Source organism: Pan troglodytes, chromosome 7 (genome assembly GCF_028858775.2).
Source record: "Pan troglodytes isolate AG18354 chromosome 7, NHGRI_mPanTro3-v2.0_pri, whole genome shotgun sequence".
NCBI lineage: Eukaryota > Metazoa > Chordata > Mammalia > Primates > Hominidae > Pan > Pan troglodytes.
In genome coordinates this window covers 58,586,228-58,612,787 of record NC_072405.2, presented here as the reverse complement: position 1 = coordinate 58,612,787, position 26,560 = coordinate 58,586,228, and the positions used below count along the sequence as shown (strand labels likewise).

The window sequence follows — 26,560 nt, the reverse complement described above, 5'->3', positions numbered from 1 at the left end:
AAGCAAAGAAAATCAAAGATTGAGTAAATTGTCTCATGTATAAAGGCTGATGACCAAAAAATGAGAAGAAAAGGTTAGAAATACAAACAGTCCCCAATATACCACGGTTTCACTCACAGTTTTTTAGCTTTATAATTGGTTTATCAGGGTGTTGAATGCATTTTCAAATTATGATGGTTTTATAAGGATGTAACCCCATTGTAAGTTGAGGAACATCTATATAAGACAAGATAGAGATATTCAAAAGTGTGGATTATGAAAGGAAGGGATCCAGGTGCAGCTGTGAATTTTGTGGCCACCTCTGCTAGGAGCAAAGGCCATGTCTACAGGAAAGAACAGTAACCAATATTTTTCCTTTGCTCTTGAACAAACTCATTAAGAGGAAAGATCAATTCATAGAGTCTAGATTAGAATGATTATGAAATACCACATCTAGAAACTAGTTCCACAACAGAGAGGCATGAATCAAAAGGGGATGTTGTCGCTTTTCAACTGGGACACAAATATGGTTCCACAGTCCCTTAACAGATTTCCTGCAGCTGTGATGCCTGAATAAAAGAAGGTATAAATTGTGAAAGTTGTACAAACTGGATAAAAGAGTTAGGATGATTTAGAAGAAAAAAATATTTACAATCATAAGTTCTACTGAGCTCAATTCCGTTTAATCCCAAGACTTATTTTTACATTGAATACAATGCTTAGTGTTGTCAATAATCTCTCCAGCTTCACAGTGATTTACACTGTCATTAATGTTGCAATATTAAATGTTTAGAGTCTTTATTAGTGTTATTTTAGTTAATTTATTAAATATGTTTTCTTATGAAAAATTTCAAAAACTCATCAACTGGGAGAGAATGGTGTAGTGACTCTGCCTGTACCCACCATTCATCTCCAACAGCAATTGACATTTGGACATGTCTTCTGCTTTTGTTTGTTGAATTTCAAAGCGACTCAATAATACTATTTTATTTTAACTACAAATGCTCCTTGGCCAGGTGTGGTGGCTCACGCCTGTAATCCCAGCACTTTGGGAGGCCGAGGCAGATGGATCATCTGAGGTCGGGAGCTTGAGACCAGACTGGGCAACATGGAGAAACCCCATCTCTACTAAAAATACAAAATTAGCCGGGCATGGTGGAACATGCCTGTAATCCCAGTTACTTGGGAGGCTGAGGCAGGAGAATCACTTGAACCTGGGAGGCGGGGGTTGCAGTAAGCCAAGATCATGCCATTACACTCCAGCCTGGGTAACAAGAGCAAAACTCTGTCTCAAAAAATAATAATAATAATTAATTTTAAAAATGCCCCTTTGTGCTTCTCTAGCAGATAAGGGCACTTTTAAACAACAAAAATGTCATGAAAATCCCTAATGAAATTAATAACTATTATTTAATACCATCTAATACCCAAGTCATTTTAAAATTTCTCCTAAAATTCTCATAGATTTCTCATCAATGTATTTTTTAAACCCAGGTCTAAATGAGGTTCACATAACGTCTTTCTTTGCTTTGGTTTTAAATGTCTTACATTTATAAGCATCTCCTTCCCTTTGTCTTTCTTGCCATTTATTAGTTGAAGAAATAGGATTGCTTGTCCTACAGAATATCTTACTTGTGAATTTACCTGCAATACTTAATAATCCCTGCATTGGCTTAATCATGTCACTCTTCTCCAATAAGTTTTTAATGGTGTAGTTTGCACACATTCCAAGTGGCCACTAACAAATTAAGATATATAGTTTAAGTAACTTACAATGACTAGAAATGCTTAAAAAGAAAGATAACAAATGCCTCAAAATGAGATAGAAAAAATAAGCACGCTATAAGTTTTATAACAAAAAGTCTGTGTCTCATTTATTTCTAAATTTTTTTTACATATATAATTTTTATAAAAAGATATGGAGTTAAATGTAGTAGGTTTTAGTGTGTGGTGCAAATATTTCTACCTGAAGCAAAAAGTGAGGTGTTTTCTTAATCATCAGGCAAGGCAGAGACATCAGTGCCAACAACCAGCGACCGCCAGAGCAGCACAGGTGGGCTTCAGGTGCTTAGTCAGTGGTGTTCTAAACTCCTGCTCTTAGCTTGCCTGTCCACTTCTCTGTTTTATAAATTGCACAAGTGTTGGATTCAACATGACTCATCTTAGTTCTCATTTCATCAACTCTGTGGCGTCCAAGAGTCAGTGTGTGCACTGCCCCTTGGACACCTTCCTCGAAGGCACACAGAGAGCTCGACATCATGTGCACTAGGGCTGTGGTCCGTGCAGCTTCCGTAGCAGGCAAAGGCCTCCTTCACCCTCCACACCCGTGCAGTCAATCATTAGCAAGTTCAGTGTCTTCTGAATCATGACTTACGGGTCTGAGGTTTAAGTTTCTGCCTCCCAAATTACTAGAAAAAATATAACACCGATTTGACCAATTAGAAATAAAACGAAAGCATAAAAACTAGTAAAATTCACATCCATTAAAGCACTCAGAGGAATCTAATAATGGCAAGATTTGATATGGGAAATAGGGAATATACTCTATAGGCAAAAAAAAATGTAAATCATTAATTAGAGAAATGTATAGGGAAAGATTAAAGGAAGATAATATGGTGATTCTGATTAAAATAAAATGGATCAGTTGATGCATCCCAACGAGAGGCCTCGCCTGTGCTGATACCCATTTTAGATAAAGACATGGCCTAAGAATTAACTTGAGTTTTTTTTTTTTTTTTTTTTTTTTTTTTTTTTTTTTTTTTTTTTTTTTGAGACAGAGTCTTGCTCTGTCACCCAGGCTGGAGTGCCGTGGCGCGATCTCGGCTCACTGCAAGCTCCGCCTCCCAGGTTCATGCCATTCTCCTGCCTCAGCCTCCTGAGTAGCTGGGACTACAGGCCCCCGCCACCATGCCCCGCTAATTTTTTGTATTTTTAGTAGACACAGTATTTCACCGTGTTAGCCAGGATGGTCTCGATCTCCTGACCTTGTGATCTGCCCGCCTCGGCCTCCTAAAGTGCTGGGATTACAGGCATGAGCCACCACGCCCAGCCTAATTTGAACTCTTATTCCACAAGTTACTTATCAGATACAATCATCACACCCAGGTGGAGACTAAGATAAATGCAAGGTCCTACTATGGCCATCTTAAGCAAACGACCCCATTTTAATTTCTGAAACCAGGGATAATGGGAAGCTATGAGAAGCACAAGGCATCCTTATGTGTCATCGGAGTGCCCCAAAGGGCTCCTGCAGGGTACACCACCACGGATGAAGTCTTATATGCAACCTGATGGGTCATGGTCAGCTGATGTGAAACACACACAAACACCTGATTAACCAAAGTGAAATGTACGGAAGACACTCTGCTTACTCAGTGTGAGCCAAACCAAGAGTCCATAGAGTCCTGGTATGTCATTCACTATTATAAGAGAGCATCAAATGTGCGATCAGCACTGTCTTTATCTCTGTGTCAGTAGATCTGACTCACAGGTGGGAGATACTTCTTTTGGTCATTAGGATTTTTGTGTCTAGAATTATCCTTTATAGGATTTTTATTCATGACTTAGACAAGAACTTTGAAATCAGAGTGATGAATTTTTTTTTCTTTTACCTTTGACATCAAATGGGGAGGAACAGCAAATTCATTGATGGAAAGAAAAATGATCTAAATCAATGTGGCCTGCCATGAGAGTAATATAAAAGGAATGCAATAGTAATACCTTTGACAGGAATAGTGATAAGGTCTGTGCATCCCTTAAACCCACTGCACAGGAGGGTTGGAGAGAGGAGTTGCTTGTGAAGACACTCAGTCATAATTTCCACTGGGTCCTTACTGTGATGTGACCACAGTGCCAATGTGATCTTGGATTGCACTAAGAGAACTACAGTTCCCAGAACCAGAAACTTGGAGGAGCCCATTCTGCAGTACACATCTACGATTAGTCCACCCGATTCTTGCCTTTTGCCTCTGGATGCTCTGTTTTCAGGGGTACATAGATCAGCCAGAGGGAAGGGTGGAAAAGAGTGATTGTTTTCCACGTGTACAGAAGGCCAGGAGGCCAGCTATGGGCAATTGTCAAGCACAGGAGGACCAGCACAGGACAAAATGATGGAGCCATTCCTGTATGAATTCATAAGAAAGAACAAGGCTGAGGTGGAAGTCTTAGGAAAGCGTATCGTAGTTGGAGTGTGGAAGGAGTTTCTGATGATTTAATTAAAAGCGAGGGCAAGGAGGCTCAGCTTTTCAGGCAAGATGGCATGCCAGAAGGGATTTCAGTGTCAGAGGAAGGTTTGGGTTAGAGCACCCACAAAGTCCCTTTCATGGCTAACATTGAGTAATTCTTCCACACCCTCTCATCAGTTTCTAAAGGGAGATTGTTATTATTACTTTAATTATGATTTATTATGTATTTACCATATCCCTGGCTTATTGCTATTATATAAATTTACCCATTTTATTCAAACCAAGAGACCTGAGATTTGATAACTAGCCCAATGTTTGTAACTTGACAAGATAATTAATGAATTTGTCCAAGGACAACTGGCTACTAAAGGGACAATCCAGAAGTCAAATCTGGCTTTAAAACTTATGTTACATCATTGCTTCTTTTAAAATACACAACATATATTAGGAGAAGCAGGATAATTTTAAATTCACATTAACAAAATAATCTGAAGCATTTACCTTCTAACTATTTATCTATTATCTATTGCATTTTATTAGCAACCTTACTATAAATTTCATTTTCAGCATTAGGGAGCACGAGTGAACCAGATGACAACTCTTATTTTGAGGTCCTGGTTCACAGGCTGGCATCATTGGCCATCTCACAGAGCTGGTTAGAATGCAGAATCTCAGGCCCCACGTTAGACCTGCTGGACCTGAATCACCATTTTAAGAAAATCTTCAGATCATTCCTGATAAAGGTTGAGAAGCACTGGTTTACTATAGACTCAGCAAAAAACCTTTAAGATAACCTACATTAAAATAATATTTTTTAATGATCTGCACTTTAACAAAACTGCCAACTAATTAAATTGTGAAAATACATACAATGTTTATGATTTTCTAAACTTAGAGAATAAATTCACTGACTGTGCAAGCCAGTTGTCACACAAACTTAATTAGGAAGGGAGGAAGGACCACCCAGTGCTGAAAAGCAAGAGCTTGGAAAGTTATGTATCTATGGTGTAAATGAAGAAGCATTAAATATGATGAACTCATATTATTGAAATTTACAGAGACATTCACTTCCAGAGATTGCAGATTATATAACCTTAACTTTTTAATTCTTACATAAGGTCTTGTATATTTCTTAAGTGTGTAATCCCAAAAGAGTGTCAGCTAGTGAACAATGCCTACTGTTAGGATACAATTTAAGGGAAAATAAAAGATGGTATGATATTTCTTAGAAAATGAAATCATAGTTCTAAACTTATAGATAATGCTTACTTCAGCCGAAGAAGAGGAGTTTGGTTTTTAGCCTGTTTATGCATAAGAAATAAATACACATTTATACATAATAAATCTTCAGCTATGCCACCCATTCATTTGACACGTATTATTGTCTGTTTACATGGACTAGACACCGTTCTAAGAGCTGGGAATGCCTTAACAATGAGACTTTCTGCCTGTCCATCAGGAGGTCTCGTCTAGTGAGGAGATGAACAAGAAAACAGCTGGGATGATAGAGTGCAGTAAGCATGATGATAGAAAAACTATTTCTGAGGATAACTTATTCCAGACTGTGGTGGCTTCCTGGAAGAAGGCTATCTATGCTGAAGCTTAGTGAATAACCAGGCAGGAACTGAGTGAAAGTTGGGTGGGAAAGATAATATATTTTAAGCAGAGAAAAGAGAGCATACCCAGAATTGTGGTTGACACTGGGCACAGTACATTAAAGAACAGAAAGACTATGCAGGAGCTGCATAGAGGCGTCATAGTTGTCATTTTCTTATCAATAAAATGGTGTTGAACTGTTTTGTAGCTTTTTTTGTGTGTGTTTAAGAGAGATAATGTATGTCAAAGCCTATCTGTGAAATGAAACACATTTAATGCATATTCTTGTGCATTCACATGAAACAAGTCTAATTAATTTATATTCTTATAGTTGCACATTTTACACCAATTTCGACCGTCTTAAACCATCCCAAATGGAGTTGTGAAGAGAAAGTGATGCATAAAGAGACCATTTTTTTTTTTTAATTTTGCAGGATTGATTCCTTATGGCCTATATTTTCCCTTGCTTTTTTTCTCACATGATCTGAGAAATGAACCCAAAGCTGGCCTTCACCAAGCTGTCCTTCAGTCTGGTGATGGCAGGTGCAGTCTGTGCTTGGACATCTGTCCAAGAGCTTAACCCAGATCTTGTTCAGAGGAACACCATCTGGCCCTCCATGCTGTCGGATTTGTGTGTTCCGGTCCAGTCCCAGATGCTCTCTTCAAGTCTCTCTGTTCCTTAAACAGTCTTGTCTGGGTCCTTCGTGATGGTCTGTGTTAGTCCTCAGCAAAGAACTGTGATGCTGGGAGTTTTGGGGAGTCTTTTCTTTGCCTGAATTTGGAATCTCAACTGATAAATGGGATTGAAAGTTGGATTGAACTGACCACAGAGGACACACTGAAACATTTCCTGAAGGCACAGTCCTCATTTTCACACTAAGGTGAGAAGTTTAACAACGCACAAAACATTTGACTTCTATGTTTCTAAAATCTTCACATTTTTGCTCATGTGCCATCTCTGGGAAAAAATGTACACCCAGAAAAGAAGGATATGTGGGCTCAAACCTTACTTCCTGAAACACAGGGAGTGTTCACAAGCCAGATGAGGGGAGAGGTAAGTAGCTTTGACTTGGAGAGGACATGGCATGAGAAGTTGGAAAAGAAAAGAGGGAGCCCCCACAGAGGTGAGATGTGTGAGTAAAAGATTGTTCGCAGGTAAGTGCAGACATGGAGTGGGGGCACTTGGATTCTTTTATTCAAGAAATACCATCAACTCTAAGAGAGACACCCAGGAGGAAACACTGCAAAAAGCTCAGCCTCCTTAGAAGAGTGAGTGAGGCTTCCAATGAGGGTGATTTCAGGAAGAAGTTTGGTGCACTGCATGCTAAGGAAAGAACCAACCAGAAGGAAATCCCACATTAGCTAAGTAGGAAAGAACAAAGTGACATCTAGTGGGAACTATGTGGGGCATCACCCAGCCAGAAAGACAACTTGGAGTGCAGATTGCTCTGTGCAAGGAACCTCTGTTCATCCCGCTGCTGGAAATTAGGTTGAGGAGTGCTAGGCACTGGTGGGTAATTCATCTCAATCTGCATCATGACAATCCAGGACTAACAAATACTGCTTTCAGAAAATGAGGTGAATTGCTAAAACACTAGACGAAGCTTCTCAAACCTGTGGCCCACAGGCTGCATGTGGCCCAGGACAGCTTTCAGTGTAGCCCAACACAAATTTGTAAACTTTATTTAAAAATTATGAGATATTTTTGTGATTTTTTTTCTTTAGCTCATCAGCTGTCATTAGTGTTAGTGTATTTTATGTGTGGCCCAAGACAATTCTTTCTCCAGTGTGGCCCAGGGAAGCCAAAATATTGGACACCCTTGCACTAGACTCTCCAGGTTGACATGAAATCCCAGGTTTGGGGCAGGGGCTCACACCAAGTGAAAGCTGAGACTCCCCCACCCCAATCCCACCCTGGTGAGCAACCTCTGCTCTCACTGCTGTAGGAATTTCAAATAAAGGAATTAGCTTTGATTTTTAAATGCTGGCATTAGCCTTGTATATAAACTTCTTAAACAGTGAAAACAATTAGCATTTCTAGGAGCTCAGACAACCTTGCTTGTTTTCTAACTACACTAGTTAACAAGTCTAAGAAAAGTTTCACCAATGTTGCATCATCTCTTATTTCTTTCAATAAAATGAATATAGGAGTGTGATTTGTATTATCCTTCTTGCATGTTTTAAAGCTTTCTTCTAATGCTTTGTAACCATTCTGGCAAAAAATTTGATGATCCAATTGCTGAATTTATTTGGATTGAGAAGAAAGAGCACCCTCATTTTTTCCAAAGTCCAGATCCTGAGAGAAATATGCCTGATTGTTCCAGACTTTTATGTTAGCTACTTAACAGTTAGAAGAAAATATTTCATTTCTGCTGCCTTCTTTTTCATTGAGTTGTGACCTTCTGCCATCAAAAAAGCAATTAATTAAATAATCTTTGTATCACAATCAGAAGAGTGACTGCTAAAAGTACAATCTCTTCTCTTACTGCTTATCTTTTCCCACCTGTGACTTTTAACAAATCAGTTCAAGAGATTACAGAACACCTTCTTATTCCAAATAATAGGAACATTTATGAAATAAGTCCTACCCTGCAATTTATATGTTAAACCCCTAACCCCCAATACCTCAGAATGTGGCTGTATTGAAGATGGGGCCATTAAAAAGATGATGGAGTTAAAATGAGGTCGTTGTTGTGGTCCTAATTCAATCTGACTGGCGTTCTTACAATAATAAGATGACACTAGGACACACAGAGATACCAGGGAGCTACATTCACAGAGAAAAAAAATCACATGAGAATACAGGGAGAAAGCAGCCATCTACAATCCAAGAAGAAAGGCTTCAGAGGAAATCCATCCTGCTACCTTAATCTTGGATTTGTAGCCTCCAGAAGGGAGAGAAAATAAATTTCCATTGTTTAATCTGCTCAGTCTGTGGTGTTTGTTATGGCAGCCCTAGCAAACTAATACAAAGACATTAGGTATATATCAATTATTATTATTAAGAATAATAAATTGGCTGGGCGCAGTGGCTCACCCCTGTAATCCCAGCACTTTCGGAGGCCAAGGCAGGCAGATCACCTGAGGTTGCGAGTTCGAGACCAGCCTGACCAACATGGAGAAACCCCGTTTCTACTAAAAATACAAAATTTAGCCAGGTCTGGTGCTGCATGCCTGTAATCCCGGCTACTCAGGAGGCTGAGGCAGGAGAATCGCTTGAACTCAGGAGGCAGAGGTTGTGGTGAGCCGACATAGTGCCATTGCACTCCAACCCGGGCAACGAGAGCTAAACTCTGTCTCAAAATAATAATAATAATAATAATAATAAATTACTTTTTATTGTGTAGTTTCTTAGCACTGTGCAAGGCAGTTTTCAAAGCAGTATTATCTATAACATCTTATTTTGTTTTCTAAAACAAACCCAAGATTTAAAAAAAAACTGAAAGAGGAAAATGAGGTCCAATAAAATGTCTATGTAGGAAATTTTGAGTAGTTATCTAAAGAAGAATGGACAAATCTGATGCATGATTATTGGGGATGGGACCAGATTATTGTGAGTTTAGAAACCAGGATTAAAAATTTGATTATATCCTTTAGCTAATTGGCTAATTGATGGTTCCTAGGACTTTTAGCAGGTGAGCAGCATGAAAAAAATATATGTATAGTGTTAAAAGATTAGTCAAATTTTGACTTCTGCTTCCTGGAAGTGAAGGAGAGTTACTTCTCTATTGTCTTCAAAGTACAACTGAAAAGAGTCGACATTGTATCTACGAAACAAACTAAGAAGACACAGCAAACTAGAAAGAAGACAGCAGAGCAGCTATGGGCCTGGGCATGACTGGAACATTGGTTACTGGAGAAGTCAGTGACTTGGAAATGCCTATGGGTGCAGACAAACAAAAACAAAAGCAATAATGGTCACTAGAGAAATTTGCACTTTCTAGCCAAAGAACCACAAGAAAAGCAGCCTAGAAAGACAGAAAACTTTAGACCATGAGTGTTGTTTTCTAAACTATAGCACTCTAAATGTTTCTATTAAAAGAAAAAGAAAAATTTCAAACTAAAAATCTAATCTGCCATCTCAAAAATTAGAATAAAAGAGCAAAATTAACTCCCAAGTAAAGAAAAAAGAAATAAACAATAAAGAGCATAAAATAATGAATTGAAGAATAGAAAGAAAACAAAAAAGCCATAAAACAAAAGTTGATTCTTCCAGAAATATCAATAGAATGGACACATCTGTAGCAAGACTGACAAAGAAAAAACAAATTGAGAAGATACAAGTTACTAAAAAATAGAAATGAAGGAAGGAACATCACTACAGTCACCGTAGCCATCAAAAGGATAAAAAGAATTACTATAAACAACTCTACACACAAATTTTATAAACTAGACAAAATGGATAAATTCTTGGAAAAGTACACTAACAAAATTCAACTGAAATGAAAAAGATAACTTTAACCTCACAACTGTTAAGGAAATTAAATTTATAATAAAAACCTTCTCAAAAATGAAATCTATAAGCTCAGTGGTTTATTGGGGAATTGTATAAGATATAAATTCTACACATTCTTTTCTAGAAAACAGAGGCAGCAACACTTCCCTATTCATTGTATACAGCCAGTATTACTCTTGTACCAAAACCGAAGAAAGTACATACAAACTTCAGACAATATTATTCATAAATATAGATTAAAAATTATTAACAAAATATTAATGTAAAGGATTTACCAATATGTAAAGGGAATTATACACTACATCCAAGGGTGGTTTATTCTAGTGTTGCAAGTCTAGTTAAACATTTGAAAACAAATCTATATGATATACAACTTCACAACCTAAAGAAGGAATATCAAATAATCATATACATTTATGTGGAAAAAAGTATTTGCCAAAATTCAGCACCATTCATAATAAAAACTTCGGTAAACTAGGAATTGAGAGAAAACTTTCTCAATGTGATAAAGAGTATCTACGAAAACTTACAGTTCATATGGTAAAAGACTAAATGTTTTCCCCTTAAGCTTTAGACCAAGGCAAGGATATCCATTCTTACAACTACTTTTCAACAGAATACTGCAAGTTACAGACAGTCCGGTAAGGCAAGTAATGGAAATAAAAGACATAGAAATCTGGAAAGAAAAAATAAAATAGAACTTATTTGTAGATGACATGGTGATCTATAGAAATAACCCTGAGAATTCTATGCTTAAGGACCTAAAATGATCACAGAATCCAACAAGATCAACACACAAAAATCAACTGTATGATTAAAAAATCTCTGAGAAAAAAACTCAATTGTATTTATATGTATTAGTAAGAAGCACATGGAAATAGAAATTTGAAGTATAATATTACAATGAGTAAAATAATATTTAAGTATACATCTAATAAAATTCTATAAGCATTTTATGTTGAAATCATAAAGGACTGCTGACACCAAAATCAAATAAGAACTAAATTAAAAAATGCCACATCCATGGATTAGAATACTCAACATAGTAAATATGTCAATTCTCTACAAATGTGTATACAGATTTAACATAATTCTTACCAAAATCCTACCACATTTTTAGTAGATATAATCAGAATTATTCTAAAATATATATGGACAGGCAATGATTTAAGAATAGCTAAAGCAATTTTGAAAAGAAGAATAAGGTGGAAGAAAACATTCCACTCAATTTATAAAAAAAAATATTATGCACTAACCAGGATTGTGTGGTGTTGGTGGAGGCATTGACAATAGATCAACGAAACAAAATGGAGAATCTTGAAATAGACACACATAAGTACTGACATCTAATGCCTGGCAAGAGAGGAAAAACAATAATAAGTGGAGAAATGATAGTCTGCTCCATAAATGGTGTTAGAACAATTGGCTATCCATAGACAAAAATACAAATATATAATTAAACCTTACACCATATATTAAAAAACCACTCAAAATGGATTATAAATTAAAATGTAAAATTTTCAACTATACATTATTTTGGAATAAAACACAGAAAATCTTTGGGACCTATAGCTAGGTATAGAGTTCTTAGAGAGTAATACCTCAAAAGCACAGCGACCAAGGCAAAAATGGACAAATAGGATCACATAAAGCTAAAAAGCTTCTGCCAACAAAGGAAACAATCAATAAAGTGCAGAGACAACCTATAGAATGGGACAAAATATTTGCAAACTATGCATCTAACAAGAGACTAGTAGCATATATAGGGAGCTCGAAAAACTCTATCAGAGAAAAAAATCAAATAATCCAGTTTAAAATTGGGCAAAAGATGTGAATAGACATTTCTCAAAAGAAGACATACAACTGGCCAGCAGATATATGAAAAATTGTTCAACATCATTGGTTATTAGAGAAATGCAAAACAAAACTACAGTGAGATATCATCTCACACCAGTAAAAATGGCTTTTATCTAAACGGTAAGCAATAAAAAATGCTGGTGAGGATGTCGAGAATGGGGAACCCTCATACACTGTTGTTGGGAATGTAGATTAGTACAGCCACTATGGAGAATAGTTTGGAGGTTCCTCAAAAAATGGAACATAGAACTACCATATGAGCCAGCAATCCCACTGCTGGGTATATACACAAAAGAAAAAAATCAGCATATCATAGAGATATCTACACTCCTGTGTTTATTGCAGCACTATTGACAATAGTCAAGATCTGGAATCAACCTAAGTTTCCATCAACAGACTAATGAATAAAGGAAATGTGGTACATATACACAGTGGAGTCATATTCAGCCATAAGAAAAGAATGGAATCATGTCATTTGCAACATGTAGGGAACTAGATGTTATGGTAGGTGACATGAGCAAGGCACAGAAAGACAAGTTTCACATGTTCTCACTCACATGTGGGAGCTGAAAATTAAAACAGTTGAACTCATGAACATAGAGAATAGAATGATGGTTACCAGAGGACGGGAAGAGAAGTGGGGAGGTGGAGGATAATGTGGGGATGGTTAATGTGTGCAAAAATACAGTTAGATAGAATGAGTAAGATCTAGTATCTAATAGCACAGCAGAGTGACTTTAGTTGATAATAATTAGTTGCATATTTTAAAATAACAAAGAGGATGGAATTGAAATGATTCTAACACAAAGAAATGATAAATGTTTGAAGTGATGGATACTCCACTGTGATTATTACCCATTGAGATTATTACACATTGTATGCCTGTATCAAAACATCACATGTAACCCTGTAAATTTATACACCTATTATGAGCCTATAATAATTAAAAATATAAAACAAATGTAAAAAGACTTCTTAGATATGAAACCACATGCACAACACAAAAAAAAATTGAAAAATGGACTCCATCTTTTTTTTTCAATAAATCTTGTTAATAAGATGAAAATACAAACAAAAGATTTGGAAAAAAATTCAAATCTTATATCTGCCACAGTGTTTGTACCTACAACACATAAAGAATTATTAAAACTCAACATTAAAAACCAAAATATCCAATTTGAAAATGGACAAAAGACATGATGTGACATTTTATGAAGAGAATATGCAGATGGAAAATAAGCACACAAAAAAGTTGCTTGACATCTCTAGCCATTAGGGAAATACAAATTAAGACAATAATGGAATCTTATGATGCAATGTATTGGAAGAGCTAAACAATTAAAAATATATTGAAAATGTTAAATTCTGTCAATAAGTTAGAAAAACTGTATCTCTTTTTTTTTTATACTTTAAGTTTTAGGGTACATGTGCACATTGTGCAGGTTAGTTACATATGTATACATGTGCCATGCTGGTGCGCTGCACCCACTAACTCGTCATCTAGCATTAGGTATATCTCCCAATGCTATCCCTCCCCCCTCCCAAAACTGTATCTCTTAAACGTTGTTGGTAGAGAAGTAAAACGGTGCATTCAGTCTGAAAATACATTGGCAGTTTTTTTTAAAGATACACCTGCGACGGCCATATCACCTAGCAATGGCACAGCTGGCCATTTATTTCATGGAAATGGAAACATGTCCACACAAATATCTATACACAATTATTCATAATAGCTTTATTTTCAATAACCAAAACCTGTAAACTAATATACTTGGGAAAAAAACTGAGTGGTTAAACAGACTGTTTAACCATCCATACCATGAAATATTACTCAACAATAAAAACAAACTGAATATTGATATGCACAAAAGCTTTTACCATCTCAAGGTCATTAAGCTGAATATGGAAAGTCAACCTCAAAAGTCACATTCTGTATGATTCCATTCATACAACATTCTTGGAATGACAGAATCATACAGATGGAGAACACATTAATGGTTGCCAGGGTATGGGGGTGGGTGTGACTGTGTATATACACTCTTTGTTAGTAATGGAATAGTCCCATATATTGATGCCCATGGTGGTTTCAAGAACATGTGGTAATGTGACATAGAACTACACACACACAATGTAACAATGTCAGTTTCCTACTTTTTGTACTCTAAAATGTAACCACTGGGGAAAACTGGGTGAAGGGTATGCTGAATATTCTGTACTATTTTTGCAACTTTCTGTGAGTTAGTCCAAAATGAAAAGATTAAAAATGATTAATCATTTAAGGGATGGGATGAATTGAGAGAGTAGCGAAGGTGAACAAAAATCAATGTACTTCTTATATAGTCTGAACAGGTGCTATTTACAATGAATTGTGTTGGATGAAGCATTAGTGTCCTTGGGTGTTGGTACAAAGTTCCACAAACTGAGTAGATTAAAATGACAGAAAGTTATTCTTCCACAGTAAGGAAGGCTAAAAGTCTAGAATCAAGGCATCAGCAGGCCTATGCTCTCCTAACGAAGAATGCCCCCTTGCCTTTTCTAGCTTCCTGTGGTCAGCAGCCCCTGGCTGGCAGCAGCATCACTCCTGTTTCTGCCTCTGTCATCATATGCCACCCTTCCTCTGTATGTCTGTCTCCACAGGTCCATAGGAGCCACCCTAATCCATATAATCTCATCTTAACTATGTCTACAAAGACCCTTTACCCAAATATCCTTACATTCTGATGTTCTGGGTGGACAGAGATTTTTGGAAGACATTGTTCAACCCAGTACAGATGGACACCAAAATGGCATAGGATGTGTCTGGATATGGCTGATGTCAACAACACCTGGTTACCAGCCGATGAGAGATCAGAGAAGCCAAGGCCAGAGAAATATAACAAAACCTTGGGCAAACAGTGAGTCATAGAGAGCAAGCAGCCTTGAGAGGTAATGCTACATTTTGCTCTAAAAATGAACTTAATTCCCCCTTTGACCATCAAAGCACCCGCTTTCACCCCCACTTTTGCTGGTTTTAAACACAGAAATAACATGGTTAGAAATAATGTGTCGAATGGTCAATCCCTAATGGTGTGTAGGATGTACTCAAAAGAAAGGAGGCTAGAAGTGGGTGGCCAGCTAGAAGGAAGGACATAGCAATCCTGCAAATGAGTGACATGGGCTTTGCCCAGAGGGAATGGAAACGAGAGGCAGGAACAAGCAGCACTGTCAAGCAAGCACATTTGGGGCTTGTGCATTTGACCTTGACTTATCTACCTGTTTTATTGTTCTTTTACCATCAACACTTAAAACACTTTTTCTTAATAGTGAAAAAATATAGGTTTTAAACAATGCAAAATCTATAAATTTAAAAATCTACAACCCATCTCTTCCTGATGTTTTGTTTAAAATTTGTTCCTTTCAAGCGGGCAAGATAATTTTTAGGATACACACACACACACATACACACAAATGCCATAAATATAACTTTTGAACGAAGATATTAATAGCCTTCTGTTTGAGAGTTCTAAATATGGTCTATTTTTAAATTTATGGTTGGTTTTGGGTTTCTGTTGAACCATCCTTAAACTCATAAATGTCTCTCGTGCAACATTTTGTATTTGTGATGTGGTAGTCTTAGGGACAGGAGTATGGAAAACTCTTATGACTTTAATTGGTCAACAGGGAGTTTGAACCTTCAACCCTTATCTCATTATCAACTCCCTTTAGCCAAATGAGCCAACTCGCTGGACATGTATTACAATTAGAACAGGAAAAATCCATTAGGCTCTTGTGCACATTCACTTAACTAGTTCAAAACAACATAGAATTCAAAAAGCAAAGATTTTTCAGAACAAGAGCCCTGAACTAAATAGTCAACCACTACCCTCTGCACATTTCTAAAGACATTTTTAAAAACCATACAAATACAGTAAAATCATTATTGGCAAGGTATATATGGACTCAAAATAATCTAGAAACTGAGCTTGGTAACAATATAGTTTTTATACACAAACAGAATGCGTGTTGATTGAAAATGGCATACAAGTGATCAAAGAAAATCTTTATAGACAAACATTTGAACGTTTTGCAGTATGGAACAATTTTAGATAATTTATGTTCCTCTGAAACTCATTTGTATTCTACTCTAAATATATAGCAGCCTAAAAGTTTGAGAAAATCTGGGCCACAGACCTAAATACAGAGCTCTAGGGAGGATTGCTGGCTGCATGCAAGCTCATTTATGTAACCATTGTCTAGCATTTTATCAATGTGAGAAACAGAAGTATTTTCTTCACTACAATCAGTAGGATGCATTCTGCATACCAACACATAACCATGAGAGAAGAAAAGAGTTACAATGTATCAATTAGGAAAGTTATTTTCTAAAGCAATAACAAAGTAAAATAATAGTTTCAGAGTGGTTCTACTGTTTTTACCATACTGAGATATCCACACTTTTTTCTGAGACAGAAAGGTTTATAAAAATATGAGATTTTCTTCAACATTTGAAATCTTGAATTGCCATCGAAAGGCTTAAAAATACCGACATAGGTTTTCCAACTACAGGAGTTACCATGGCCATTTCTTTCCCTATCTATCTTCTTCAAATGTTCTCATTTATTAGCACTTCTCTTTGATTTATTATATGTCTCTGAGTATAATTATAAAAAGAAAATATACTTTTTGCCTGGTGGCTATCACATCATCTCATAGTACTAGACTTCTTAGCTTCCATTAATTTTTGGAAGGGTGAATTTAACATTCTAAGTTAATTAATAATTTGGCAGACACAATTGAATGCATGTTAAAATTGGTAGAGGAAAATACACCTAATAATTAGAATGGTGGATGAATTAAGATTAAGATTAATGAGAAAGTGGGTTATTATAGATAACTAAAATTAATGAATATATACTTTTCAAATGTGAAATTATATGGTATTTTGTGCCAGAGAAGTTCCAGAGTTAATGTTTTTATAATATTTAAAAATGTTTATTTTAGAAGTATTTTCTTGGTTTTGTATATCTTTCAGGGTGTTTGCTGTGAAGAAATATTAGCAAGAATAAGGTGTAAAAGATTACATTTCAGTAAAGACAACTGGTAGCCTTCAGCCCCTTGCCTGCCCTTATCCACAGTTTCACTTTCTGAGGTTTTAGTTACCTGAGGTCAGAAATAAACAACTTGTAGAATTTTAAATTGCATGCATACTGAGTAACGTGATGAGATCTCATGCCATCCAGTCCGTCTTGCCACAGGACATGAATCATTCATTTGTCCAGCATATCTGTGCTGTCTACACTACTTGCCCACCCACTAATCCCTTAGTAGCCATCTTTTTCATACTCTTCCATCATCGCAAGTAGGAGGAGGGTGAGTACAGTACAATAAAATATCTCGAGAGAGAGACAACATTCACTAAGTTTTATTATAGTATACTGTTTTAATCATTTCATTTTGTTATTGTTAATCTCTGTGCCTAATTTATGAATTAAACTTTATCACAGATATACATGTAGAAGGGAAAAATATGGCATGTAGAGCGTTTGGCAGTGTCCAAGGTTTCAGGCACCCACTGGAAGTCCTGGAACGTGTCTCCCTTTGATAAAGGGAACTGCTTGACTGGCTTTTGGACAGAAAATGTATTGAGAGTAATGAAACACAACTGACATGAAATAAGTTATTTTCATTTGTTTAAAAATAAGTTTCCTAAAAGAAATACAGTCTGCATGATTTTGCAGGTTTCCTTTAGTAAGTGACTAATGCCGTCTTGCTCTGAAGTTATATAATTATTCCTTTTTGTAGTTCTGGATTCTGTTTGCCTAAAACTCTGGTTCTCAAACTTGATTGTACATCAGAATCACCTGGAGAGTTAAGTCATGGACAGGTCAATGTGTATGGTGAGAGAATGTACTTAAATTCCAAACTGATTCCATGATAAGGTTTCTCTTAATAGTTGGGATATAGAGTAGACATTGGCAAAAAGAAGGGCATTCTCATTTTTTATCCCACCTGTTCTCTGTGTATGATCCCTCAACCAACTGCATTGCCATCACCTGGGAACTTACTAGAAAATCAAATTTGGTTCCCATCCTGGAGCTACTGAATCAGAAACTCTGACAGTAAAGCCTAGCAATGGTTTATTTTAGTGAACTCTCCATGTGATTCTGGGCCCAGAGCCTGAAATCCCATGGTTATGAGGCCAAAACCCTATGGACTCACAACAATGCTCATGTTTGATGGTCAGGAGGCCTCAGGCACAAAGACCCTTGATGGGGGCTCCTGTTTCATGTCAATCATTATTTGCATTTCATGAAACCTGAGACATTTTTGTTATTATAATTGCCATTCATTCCTTTCTTTTAGTGAAGATTGACTTACTAAATATATTGGAAAAAAGGGAAACTGCATTTGCTTCATACTGGGGCAGCAGGAGTCTTTGAAAGATGTGGTGGTTGTTGTAAAAGACCAGGAAAGAGGTTCCCAAGTGTTTTACTGTCAAAAAGCTAAGAAAATCATCCTTAACAGCCTACTAAAATTTCAGGAATGGCACGAAATTTTCAGAAACTCATATTTGCATACATGAATAAACTTTTTAAGGACAACAGGCTTTAGCTTTTACCCTCTGAACCTCATACTGATGGCCTTAAGGAGAATAAGTTCTACTGTGATTGGAAAGTTATCAATAAAATAATGCCATTTTAAGTGCCAGTTGACTTCTTTTAAATTTATAAATCTGCCCTTCTTGATGAGGATTAAAATATCTCTTCTCTGCATGCCTCTTTATTCAAATCCATAGCTATGAGTCTCCCCAAACTTGGGCCATGTAACCAATGTGCTCTTCTGGAGAAAATGATGAAGTAATGGAATACTAGCTTACTCCAATTCTGATTGTTAATATCACTGCTTTAACTCAAAACATGCACTGCTTCCTTCCCATCTCTTCCATCTGTCCCTCTCCACAGGCTCCCTGCCGATGGATATCAAACAAACTCTGTTCTTCCAGAGCCTGAAAGGACTTCCACTTCACCATCCATCCACTTCCAACCTTGTTGATCTCCCCTTGGGGACCGGATTTCTCAGACTGGTGTTGACATAGTTTTCCTATCGTATATTCACAGAAAACATTAACTAACTTAGTTGTTTGTACATTTTTTGTTTTTGTTTTTGTTTATTTGCCACTGAAATAACTCTAATTGTCTATTTAACTCCTACTAGGATAATTTTGAAACACTCTCCTAACATGGAGAACCAGAAACTTCTTTGCCCCAAACCAACATGTGTACTGTATGAGATTAAATAAAAAGTCAAGGTCCACACCCTCAACCCTTCACTTAACCAAGAACTGTGCATTTTGGGTTTGAGCCCAGTGGGAACAGAGGCAACATGGACACTATTTCCTAATCCATGTATGCTCTGGCAGCTCAGTGCCTCCTGAAAACACAGACAGTAAGCAGTCCTGAGCAGGCAGATGAACGAAAGAACAAAACAAACAAACTGCTAGGCTACCACTGTATTCCACTTAATTAAATCCACTTTCATCCAATTTAATGTATTACAAATTTAAGACATTGACCAAGGTTCAGGTCTCCTTCAAGGGAATTTATCAGTGCTAGGGAGGATCTGAAGCTCTCATTGGTTTAATAATCTGCCTCTTCTACTTTCCCTGGAATCCCAGGATTAGATAGCACTTGCTTTCCATCACCTGTCCTACTAGTGTGTAGACATTACTTCACTGGCAGCATCGGACTCCAGTCTAGCTGCCTTCTCAAGCCTTGCTGGATCCTTCTCCACTCCATCTCAAGGCATCAATGATCATTTTACCCCAATAACACAAAGCATTTTGCACAAATATCTATTACAGCATTTATAGGCATTATTATCTCATTTATCTACAGAGCAGTCTCGAGACATTGTTATTGTCTCCATCACAGGGATGTTATTTCCCCCATTTCTGAATCCCATTCATTCTATGTCTTGTTAAAAATGACACAACAAGAAAGTGATGGAGCTTGGTCTCATATACTTGCCATACCAATGTGTTCTTTACATTATGATGTATTCTTAGGTGTATGCTGAATTTTTGCATTACTGTGTTGCTATTTAGAATGAAATGTCTTTAAAGAAATAACTATGCATTTTTCCTTCTTTTTCTTCTTCTTCTGCTTTTTTTTTTTTTTTTTTTTTTTTTTTTTTTTTTTTGACAGGGTCTCACTGTGTCACCCAGGCTGGAGTGCAGTGGTGTGATCATGGCTCACAGCAGCCTCAACCTCCCAGGCTCAAGCAAGCCTCCTGCCTCAGTATTGCAATTAGCTGGGGCTACAAGCACAAGCCACCATGCCTGGCTAATTTTTATAAGATATTTTCTGTAGAGATGGGGATTCCCTGTGTTGCCCAGGCTGGTCTCAAACTCTTGGGATCAAGTGATCCTCCCACTTTGGGCTCCCAACATGCTGGGATTTTGGGCTTGGGGCACCATGCCCCACATACAGTGTCCAGCAGAAGATGCTTGATAAGGGTTATTTGTGATCACGAAACCGCATAACTGATCAGCACCATGATACAGGATTGACCCTCCAGACCCACTAGAGTTCCGAGAGTTCTCATGTTAGTTAATACATATAGAAAATTTCATTAGCTTAATTAACTCCATGGGAGAAATGAATTCATCAAATTAAATATTATAATCTAACAAGGATTTGAGGAAATGAGCCATTGACCATATATATGGTATTAGTGGGACAAAGTAAGAGAAGTTTCAAATCTGGAAAGGATAAACTAGAATCTGTACCAGCTGTGACAACAGACAGCAAAACAAACGAGTAAAATTGACAGGATTCAAATAAAGGTGGTGAGAAACAATGACAATGTAGATACAATTGAGGAAGTCATGTTGGAAGATTATAGATATAACTTATAGCTCTTTCGTTTGAAAATCAACTCTGGAATCATGGAAATTTGCCAGAGCCTGTTTTATTGAGTGGGATTAGCTCTGGTGAACACCCAAAGAAAAACCTTAGGAGTACTCAGGCTTTTGTGGGCAAAAGCAATACCTGGAACTGTGGTTCAAATGCCACCTCCTCTGCCCAAACAAAGATATTCATCACAGTAGATTAAGAGTAGCCCCTAGTCATATCAATGGCTAAAAGGATTCTGAGGTAGCAGGCCTGTAGATTGCAATTTGAGAAACTCTAGATTGCCCATATCTAAAATGTTAGATTAGGATGAAGAATCCATTTATAATGGAGTTTTTCATTTTCCCATCAGATTTCTTAGAATCCATGGGCATATCAACTACATAAGTAAATAATGCCTTTTTGTCCTACATAAAGTAAAAAATCCAAGGTGCATTGGATCATCCATTTATAACCTGAGAATAAAAGCATTTTCACTCTCCTCCCTATCATAGCTTCTCAGATTACAAATCATCAATCTATGCAGGGGTGTAGTCTATGCATTTTCACCATCTGCTCTCCAATAAATAGCCCCTTTGTAAAAAGATGTGTGTGTATCAAAACCTATCAAACAACAATAAAATCCATGCAGATTAATGATGTGCCTAAATGAATTAGACAATCATTATTATAAGAAGAAAATATTTTACAGATAAAATATATTTCAAAGAGAATGCAATTGAAACTTTATTATCTCCTAAATGATTGCATTGTACATATAAAGTTTACTATTCACAAAGGTAATTAATAAACTTGGCTTGGCTGTGCTTGCATTAAAACCAATGATTTTAAAGAGAGACGAATAGCAGCCTGGCAGCTATGTAGGAAGCCTTGTCCGTGTCTCCCATCTAAGACCTTGTGTAAATATGTCAAAACCAATCCCAAGAAAGTAAAGGCTTATTATTCACTCTGTACTGAGGGAAGTGTTATCTTCTCTAATTAAATGAAAAAACAAGTAATACAAGATAAAAGAGGAGGAGGAGAAGAAATTTACATCAAAGCAAAACATTTTCCTTTAGGATTCCAGATTTGTCAATGCTCAGTAAGAAATAACCATTCCAGGTGCTGTTTAATACACAATGTAAATAGGGAATCCCATGCTGAAGAATAGAGTATAGTGGCACAAAAGGCTCAATTAGTTCCTGATTTTTTTTTCTAAAGGTCAACAATAGAAGTGGTCATGAATTCTGCTGTCAAATTGCCATCTGTTTTAGTGTCTTAATAACTTTTGGAAAGATTACAATATTTTCACAGCCTCTCAGTTTGACAAGTGGGATAAAATAACACCTCTGTTTAGAGGACACTCTTATGTCTCTTGACATGCATGATAGCACTGCTTGTGATGTTTCACACCCAGCAGGACCTCAGCATAGACAACAGCTATGCAAACACTAGTTTGTACAATTGTATTCCAATCTCATATGCCTACAGTCATTTCCTCATTATCATATTACTCTCTACTCTTAACATTTCCTTGTGTCTTTGGGGGGTTATTTGATTTTGTTTATGTTTTCACAGAATGTATGAATCACAGTTTTATCAGGTCTCTTTCTTTGAATTAAGAGGTTCTTAAAGTGAATTGAAAGAACCCATGCATGGATACATGAATGAATGGGTACATGAATGTATGATGAACAGATGCATTAATAGTTCAGATAAATTTTTCATAGATAGATATAGAAAGCAAGATAAACTAAGAGACTTTATTAAGAACAAGGGGGAAGTGTAAAAAGAGCTTCTTTGGATTTCACTCAACTAATACATTGTTCTTTATCCATCTTAAGGTAATTCAATACATTGCAGGAACCTATGCACACTCGTTTGTATTTTCTGTTTATAAGTCTGTCCCTGAAAACCACTCTCAAGACTGGACGTCTTACCAAGTAAGAGAACTTACATCATTTTCTTCAAATCTATCAGAAAGACAATGAAAATTTTTCTGCAGCTTTACTGAGACACATTTCACATACTATAAAATCCATCCATTTAAAATATTCACTTCCATCTTAGTATATTTACAGTGTTGTTCAGCCTTTATTGCAATAGAATTTTGGGACTTATCTCATCAATTACAAAATAATTCCCACACGTATTAGCAATCATTCATCTTCTCTTCTTTTCCTTGACCCTTCCCCAGACCCAGCTTTATCAACTTCTAGTCTACTTTCTATCTCTATTTTTGCTAGGATATTATTTTATTTCCCTTGGGTATATACCTAGGAGTAGATTTGCTGAATCATATAACAATTCTATGTTTAATTTTTTGAGGAACTGCCAAATTGTTTTCACAGTGGCTTGCACCAGTTTTCAGCAGCAATGTACAAAGGATCCAATGTCTCCACATCTTGGCCAACACTTGTTATTTTTTGTTTCTTTGTTTATAACCATCTTAGTGGGTGTGAAGCAAAACTGTGGCTTTAATTTGCATTTATCTAATTTATCTAGATCCATATATATGATGTATTAACATATTCTTATGTTCTATGCATTGTTTTCTCACTTTGTTGGTGCTCTTTGATACACAAGTTTTTAATTTAATAATGTCCATTTTATCTATCTTTTTTGCTTTTGATGTCATAAGTAAAAAGCGAAACAACAACAGGAAAAACATTGCCTAACACATAGTCAAGAAGGTTTACTCTTATGTCTTCTTCTAGTTTTATTACTACTTTAGATCTTACATTCATGTCTATAGTCCATTTTGTGTGGATTTTTGAGTAAGGTGTGAGGTAGAGGTCAAAACTCATTCTTTGCATATCCAGTTGTCCCAGGAACATTTGTTAACAAGAATTTTCCCTCTCCATTGAATGATCTTGGCACTGTTGTCATAAATTAGTTGAGTGTAAATGTAAAGGCTTACTTCTGAAGTGATCTATATTTCTATCTATATGCCAATACCTCAGTGTCTTTATTACTGAAGCTTAAAATAGGTTTTGACATTGGGAAAGGTGAGCCCTCCATAAATATTCTTCCTCAAGCTTGTTTTTACTATTCTGAATCATTATCTTTCCATACAAATTTTATAAGCATCATACAAATTTATGCAAAACACTTGCTAGGATTTTTACGGGGATTATGTAGGATCTGTAGATTAATGCAAGGTATATTGCCAGCTTAGTAATGTTAAGTCTTATGATTGATGGACATGGATTTTCTGTCTGTTTATTTAGAAATCATTTAATTTCTTTCAAATTTTTGTATTTTTTATTGTTCCATGTGCACTTGAGAAAACGCTACATTCTGCTGTGATTAAGTTCTGAGTTATTTAAATATCTGCTAGACCTTTTTTCATAGTGTTGTTCAAGTCTTCTGTTTTCCTTTTTATCTTCTTTGTAGATGTTTTATCCATTATTGAAAGTGGGTATTGAATCGTCAAATAAATTGTTTAGTTCTCTCTCTCTGTCTTTCTCTCTCTCTTTAATTCTGTCAGTTTTTGCTTCACTAAATTTGAGGCCTTATTTGTAGGCGCATATATGTTTATAATCATATAGCTTCCATTTTTTGACTCATCATTATAAAGTATGCTTTTTTTGGCTCTTATAACATTTTATCTTAAAGTCTATGTTGCCTGATATTGCTATTCCATCTCCATCTTGATTCAATCTTGTCCTGTATATCTTTTCCATTTGTTTTTTTTTCCAACTTATTTGTGTCTTTCCATGAAAAATGTGTCCTTGTAAACAGCATGTTATTGGATCATATTTATTTTTATCCATTCTTTCAATATCCACCTTCAATTTGGGATGTTTAATTATTCAATTCAGTATATTTACAGATGAAGTAGGATTTGCATCTGTTATTTGCTATTTGTTTTCTACGTGCCTTATTTTTAAAAATTTCTTTATTCATCCATTCCTGTCTTTTGTGATTGTTAAATAGGTTATTTTCTAACATAGTTTTAAAATTCTCTTTTTCTCTTTCTATATTTTTTGTAAAGCTATCAAATAATTTTATAATTATTGCTTATACAATTGTATTTAAAAGAGACAGAACAACAAATGAGTAACAAACAGAAAGATATTGACCTAACGTAAGGACAATGTAGTAACATTTCCTGGTGTTCTTCATTTCTTAGTTTGTATTTGAGAAACCATATACTGTCCTTTCATTTCAGTTTGAAAGATTCACTTTAATATTTATTGTATTAGTCTCTCAGTTTTTGTTTTCTGGAATGTTTAATTTTCTTTTTGTTGTTGAATATGAGTTGAGGTAGATGGAGTTCTCAGTTGACAGCCCTTTTCTGCCACAACTTTAACTATGACATCTCACTGCTTTCCAGCTTCCTTGGTTTATGATGTGAAATCAGTTGTTAATCTTATTAGTTGGTGCAAACTCATTGCGTTTTTTTGTATTGGTGGAATTTGCTGTTTGATATTGGAATACATTCTTAAATAAATGTGGTTTGTTATACATCATTTTAATGGACATTTCTCACTTTATGTTATTTTGCTAATGACTTATTACTTTCTGTTTATGTTTATTTTAGACTACAGAAATTATGTTAGACAAAAAGCAAATTCAAGCAATTTTCTTATTCAAGTTCAAAATGGGTCATAAATCAGCAGAGACAACTTGCATCATCAACAATGCATTTGGCTGAGGAACTGCTAATGAACATACAGTGCAGTGGTGGTTCAAGAAGCTTTGCAAAGGAGACAAGAGCCTTGAAGGTGACGAACATAGTGGCTGGCCATCAGAAGTTGACAATGACTAAATGAGAGCAATCATCTAAGTTGTCCTCTTATAACTATACAAGAAGTTGCCAAGGAACTCAACGTCGACCACTCTATGGTCCTTTGGCATTTGAAGCAAATTGGAAAGGTGAAAAAGCTTGATAAGTGGGTGCCTCATGAGCTGAGTGAAAAATTTTAAAAAATATCACTTTGAAATGGCATCTTGTCTTATTCTATGCAGCAACAACAAACCATTACTCTATCAGATTGTGACATGTGATGAAAAGTGGATTTTATATGAAAACCGGTGACTACCAGCTCAGTGGTTGCATTGAGAAGAAGCTCCAAAGCACTCCCCAAGGCCAAACTTGCACGAAAAGAAGATCATGGTCACTGTTTGGTAGTCTGCTGACGGTCTGACCCACTACAGCTTTCTGAATCCCTGTGAAACCATTACATCTGAGAAGTATGCCCAGCAAATCAATGTGATGCACTGAAAACTGCAAGGCCTGCACCTGACATTCATCAACAGAAAGGGCCCAATTCTTCTCCACAACAACACCCAACTGCATGTCGCACAACCAATGCTTCAAAAGTTGAATGAATTGGGCTATGAAGTTTTGCTTCATCTGCCATATTCACCTGACCTCTTGCCAACCGACTACAACTTCTTCAAGCAGTCCAACCATTTTTTTGCAGAGAATGTTTTCCAAGAGTTCATCAAATTCCAAAGCACAGATTTTTATGCTACAGGAATAAACAAACTGATTTGTCATTGGCAACAATGTGTTGATTGTAATGGTTCCTATTTTGGTTAATAAAGATGTGTTTGAGCCTAGTTATAGTAATTTAAAATTCACCATCTGAAACCACAATTACTTTTGC

The 26,560-nt window shown here is 36.2% G+C and overlaps 1 protein-coding gene and 1 pseudogene across 6 annotated transcripts in view; both read right to left on the bottom strand.

Annotated features, from left to right (window-relative positions):
* Positions 1-26,560, bottom strand: part of SNTG1 (syntrophin gamma 1) — an 869,847-nt gene that overhangs the window by 745,027 nt on the left and 98,260 nt on the right. The gene's annotated exons all lie outside the window — the stretch shown is intronic.
* Positions 1-26,560, bottom strand: part of LOC129135711 (uncharacterized) — a 93,084-nt pseudogene that overhangs the window by 24,229 nt on the left and 42,295 nt on the right.